Source organism: Taudactylus pleione, unplaced genomic scaffold (genome assembly GCF_031769625.1).
Source record: "Taudactylus pleione unplaced genomic scaffold, aTauple2 ptg000109l, whole genome shotgun sequence".
Taxonomy (NCBI): domain Eukaryota; kingdom Metazoa; phylum Chordata; class Amphibia; order Anura; family Myobatrachidae; genus Taudactylus; species Taudactylus pleione.
Genome location: NW_028284511.1, coordinates 14,255,921 through 14,261,920, shown reverse-complemented (window position 1 = coordinate 14,261,920; position 6,000 = coordinate 14,255,921). Strand labels below are relative to the sequence as shown.

General features: G+C 31.2%; 3 non-coding genes across 3 annotated transcripts; all 3 read left to right on the top strand.

Moving 5' to 3' along the window:
* Positions 1–2,307: 2,307 nt before the first annotated feature.
* Positions 2,308–2,380, top strand: TRNAT-UGU (transfer RNA threonine (anticodon UGU)). The gene has a single exon. It is a non-coding gene; the product is annotated as a tRNA-Thr (tRNA).
* A 1,298-nt stretch (positions 2,381–3,678) lies between these two features.
* TRNAT-UGU (transfer RNA threonine (anticodon UGU)) lies at positions 3,679–3,751 on the top strand. The gene has a single exon. It is a non-coding gene; the product is annotated as a tRNA-Thr (tRNA).
* A 1,287-nt stretch (positions 3,752–5,038) lies between these two features.
* Positions 5,039–5,111, top strand: TRNAT-UGU (transfer RNA threonine (anticodon UGU)). The gene has a single exon. It is a non-coding gene; the product is annotated as a tRNA-Thr (tRNA).
* The last annotated feature ends 889 nt before the right edge of the window (positions 5,112–6,000 follow it).

Below are 6,000 nucleotides of genomic sequence, written 5' to 3'. Positions count from 1 at the left end.
ATACATAGGTGCCAATAGATATAACTGAAGGCTGATTTGAACATGAAAGCATATACACTCTACATGTGCAAGCAGACTCAGGGTAATGACTACTATTGAATACAAATAACTCAATAAAAATGTCCGGCTGTAACATTTTTAAATAATTCCACCATATTAATCCTAAAGTTGGAAAGCCATGGAAAGTATGTCCTATTTTGTATCTGTATTATATACACACCACACAAACATATAAAAGCTCATTTTAAAATGCATTTAAATAAATTGATTCAAAGTGTCTACCAGGTATGCCTCAATTATAGATATTGCATATATATCAGAATAGGCCATTTGTAAAAAGTGGATTTTTGGACAAAGAGATACAATTAATAAAATCCAATGACATATTGGATTTTATTTGCTTAAAAAAGTTAGAAATTACTATGTATTACTTTTTAGTTTTAGAAACATTTCTATTCACCAATTTACTTAGGTGTCCTACACTACTTCTACATGTTTTCATAAATGTCCCCATAAATAATACAGAAAAGGATTCAACATCACAATAGATAGGACCAACTGAAAGAAAACATTATACATAAGCTTACATTTTAAATAGTCATATTAGTGTTAAAGTATAATGAAAACCAAAGTTGAAGTGTTCCTTTATAAGGCAGGTGGATAAAATATTTTGTTTTATGTTAACCTGCCTCTCTCCTACAGCTCTTTAGGAAGTAAAGTAATACATTCCTAGTCCATTATAGACGACTATGACTACTTTGCCAATTTTATGTGACTGTCGTGATGCAATCTTGAAGAACCTTAAGATGACCATAAATACAACATCTGTAATTGAAAAAAGTACATTTACCGGAATAGATTTGAAATTTCTTGTATATCATTTTCAATCCTCAACCAGAAACCAAAATGTGTATAAAAGCCCTTAACCAAATGGCTCCATATCTCAGGGGTTAGAGCAATGGTCTTGTAAACCAGGGGTCAAATCTCACTGGGGCCTGATGCTTCCTTATTGTTACAGTTGCTAAAACTTAAGTTGCAGCATCCTATATTGCAATACTCTGCATAAGTACGCTAAATGAGAGTATGATGTATACACCCACTTGTATAGCCAAATTGGAAAGACACTTATCACATTCAGTCGAATCTATTGACTGGTTTTAAGCACTTATTTGAAAATATTTGTGTTATCTTTTATTGGACCAATTTCCTTACAAACTGATACTCCCAGCATGGTTATTCACCATCATTATAAAATTTATATAAAAGATTTCCAATAATCTTTCTTTAAAAAGAGCATTTAAAGCACATATCAACATGCACTGCATAGATCAGAATTCATGTTGCTCAATTGATACCAATTTTTTGAACTGATATACATAGGTGCCAATAGATATAACTGAAGGCAGATTTGAACATGAAAGCATATACACTCTACATGTGCAAGCAGACTCAGGGTAATGACTACTAATGAATACAAATAACTCTATAAAAATGTCCGGCTGTAACATTTTGAAATAATTCCACCATATTAATCCTAATGTTGGAAAGCCATGGAAAGTATGACCAAATTTGTATCTGTATTATATACACACCACACTAACATATAAAAGCTCATTTTAAAATGCATTTAAATAAATTGATTCAAAGTGTCTACCAGGTATGCCTCAATTATAGATATTGCATATATATCAGAATAGGCCATTTGTAAAAAGTGTATTTTTGGACAAAGAGATACAATTAATAAATTCCAATGACATATTGGATTTTATTTGCTAAAAAAAGTTAGAAATTGCTATGTATTACTTTTTACAGCTTTAGAAACATTTCTATTCACCAATTTACATAGGTGTCCTACACTACTTCTACATGTTTTCATAAATGTCGACATAAATAATACAATAAAGGATTCAACATCACAATAGATAGGACCAACTGAAAGAAAACATTATACATAAGCCTACATTTTAAATTGTCATATTAGTGTTAAAGTATAATGAAATCCAAAGTTGAAGTGTTCCTTTATAAGGCAGGTGGATAAAATATTTTGTTTTATGTTAACCTGGCCTTTCTCCTACAGATCTTTAGGAAGTAAAGTAATATATTGCTAGTCCATTATAGACGACTATGAGTACTTTGCCAATTTTATGTGACTGTCTTGATGCAATCTTGAAGAACCTTAAGATGACCATAAACACAACAATTGTAAATGAAAAAAGTACATTTACCAGAAAAGATTTGAAATTTGCTGTATATTACTTTCAATCCTCAACCAGAAACCAAAATGTGTATAAGAGCTCTTAACCAAATGGCTCCATAGCTCAGGGGTTAGAGCACTGGTCATGTAAGCCAGGGGTTGTGAGTTCAAATCTCACTGGGGCCTGATGCTTCCTTATTGTTACAGTTGCTAAAACTTAAATTGCTGCACCCTATATTGCAATACTCCGCTTTACTACGCTAAATGAGAAGATGATGTATATAGCCAAATTGGAATGACTCTTATCACATTCAGTCTAATCTATTGACTGGTTTCAAGCACATATTTGAAAATATTTGTGTTATCTTTTATTGGACCAATTTCGTTACAAACTTATACTCCCAGCATGGTTATTCACCATCAATATAAAATTTATATAAAAGATTTCCAATAATCTTTCTTTAAAAAGAGCATTTAAAGCACATATCAACATGCACTGCATAGATCAGAATTCATCTTGCTCAATTGATACCGATTTTTTGAACTGATATACATAGGTGCCAATAGATATAACTGAAGGCTGATTTGAACATGAAAGCATATACACTCTACATGTGCAAGCAGACTCAGGGTAATGACTACTAATGAATACAAATAACTCTATAAAAATGTCCGGCTGTAACATTTTGAAATAATTCCACCATATTAATCCTAATGTTGGAAAGCCATGGAAAGTATGACCAAATTTGTATCTGTATTATATACACACCACACTAACATATAAAAGCTCATTTTAAAATGCATTTAAATAAATTGATTCAAAGTGTCTACCAGGTATGCCTCAATTATAGATATTGCATATATATCAGAATAGGCCATTTGTAAAAAGTGTATTTTTGGACAAAGAGATACAATTAATAAATTCCAATGACATATTGGATTTTATTTGCTAAAAAAAGTTAGAAATTGCTATGTATTACTTTTTACAGCTTTAGAAACATTTCTATTCACCAATTTACATAGGTGTCCTACACTACTTCTACATGTTTTCATAAATGTCGACATAAATAATACAATAAAGGATTCAACATCACAATAGATAGGACCAACTGAAAGAAAACATTATACATAAGCCTACATTTTAAATTGTCATATTAGTGTTAAAGTATAATGAAATCCAAAGTTGAAGTGTTCCTTTATAAGGCAGGTGGATAAAATATTTTGTTTTATGTTAACCTGGCCTTTCTCCTACAGCTCTTTAGGAAGTAAAGTAATATATTGCTAGTCCATTATAGACGACTATGAGTACTTTGCCAATTTTATGTGACTGTCTTGATGCAATCTTGAAGAACCTTAAGATGACCATAAACACAACAATTGTAAATGAAAAAAGTACATTTACCAGAAAAGATTTGAAATTTGCTGTATATTACTTTCAATCCTCAACCAGAAACCAAAATGTGTATAAGAGCTCTTAACCAAATGGCTCCATAGCTCAGGGGTTAGAGCACTGGTCATGTAAGCCAGGGGTTGTGAGTTCAAATCTCACTGGGGCCTGATGCTTCCTTATTGTTACAGTTGCTAAAACTTAAATTGCTGCACCCTATATTGCAATACTCCGCTTTACTACGCTAAATGAGAAGATGATGTATATAGCCAAATTGGAATGACTCTTATCACATTCAGTCTAATCTATTGACTGGTTTCAAGCACATATTTGAAAATATTTGTGTTATCTTTTATTGGACCAATTTCGTTACAAACTTATACTCCCAGCATGGTTATTCACCATCAATATAAAAGATTTCCAATAATCTTTCTTTAAAAAGAGCATTTAAAGCACATATCAACATGCACTGCATAGATCAGAATTCATCTTGCTCAATTGATACCGATTTTTTGAACTGATATACATAGGTGCCAATAGATATAACTGAAGGCTGATTTGAACATGAAAGCATATACACTCTACATGTGCAAGCAGACTCAGGGTAATGACTACTAATGAATACAAATAACTCTATAAAAATGTCCGGCTGTAACATTTTGAAATAATTCCACCATATTAATCCTAATGTTGGAAAGCCATGGAAAGTATGACCAAATTTGTATCTGTATTATATACACACCACACTAACATATAAAAGCTCATTTTAAAATGCATTTAAATAAATTGATTCAAAGTGTCTACCAGGTATGCCTCAATTATAGATATTGCATATATATCAGAATAGGCCATTTGTAAAAAGTGTATTTTTGGACAAAGAGATACAATTAATAAATTCCAATGACATATTGGATTTTATTTGCTAAAAAAAGTTAGAAATTGCTATGTATTACTTTTTACAGCTTTAGAAACATTTCTATTCACCAATTTACATAGGTGTCCTACACTACTTCTACATGTTTTCATAAATGTCCACATAAATAATACAATAAAGGATTCAACATCACAATAGATAGGACCAACTGAAAGAAAACATTATACATAAGCCTACATTTTAAATTGTCATATTAGTGTTAAAGTATAATGAAATCCAAAGTTGAAGTGTTCCTTTATAAGGCAGGTGGATAAAATATTTTGTTTTATGTTAACCTGGCCTTTCTCCTACAGCTCTTTAGGAAGTAAAGTAATATATTGCTAGTCCATTATAGACGACTATGAGTACTTTGCCAATTTTATGTGACTGTCTTGATGCAATCTTGAAGAACCTTAAGATGACCATAAACACAACAATTGTAAATGAAAAAAGTACATTTACCAGAAAAGATTTGAAATTTGCTGTATATTACTTTCAATCCTCAACCAGAAACCAAAATGTGTATAAGAGCTCTTAACCAAATGGCTCCATAGCTCAGGGGTTAGAGCACTGGTCATGTAAGCCAGGGGTTGTGAGTTCAAATCTCACTGGGGCCTTATTGTTACAGTTGCTAAAACTTAAATTGCTGCACCCTATATTGCAATACTCTGCTTTACTACGCTAAATGAGAAGATGATGTATATAGCCAAATTGGAAAGACTCTTATCACATTCAGTCTAATCTATTGACTGGTTTCAAGCACATATTTGAAAATATTTGTGTTATCTTTTATTGGACCAATTTCGTTACAAACTTATACTCCCAGCATGGTTATTCACCATCAATATAAAATTTATATAAAAGATTTCCAATAATCTTTCTTTAAAAAGAGCATTTAAAGCACATATCAACATGCACTGCAAAGATCAGAATTCATCTTGCTCAATTGATACCGATTTTTTTAACTGATATACATAGGTGCCAATAGATATAACTGAAGGCTGATTTGAACATGAAAGCATATACACTCTACATGTGCAAGCAGACTCATGGTAATGACTACTATTGAATACAAATAACTCCATAAAAATGTCCGGCTGTTACATTTTAAAATAATTCCACCATATTAATCCTAAAGTTGGAAAGCCATGGAAAGTATGACCTATTTTGTATCTGTATTATATACACACCACACTAACATATAAAAGCTCATTTTAAAATGCATTTAAATAAATTGATTCAAATTGTCTACCAGGTATGCCTCAATTATAGATATTGCATATATATCAGAATAGGCCATTTGTAAAAAGTGGATTTTTGGACAAAGAGATACAATTAATAAAATCCAATGACATATTGGATATTATTTGCTAACAAAAGTTAGAAATTACTATGTATTACTTTTTACAGTTTTAGAAACATTTCTATTCATCAATTTACATAGGTGTCCTACACTACTGCAACATGTTTTCATAAATGTCCCCATAAATAATACAGTAAAGGATT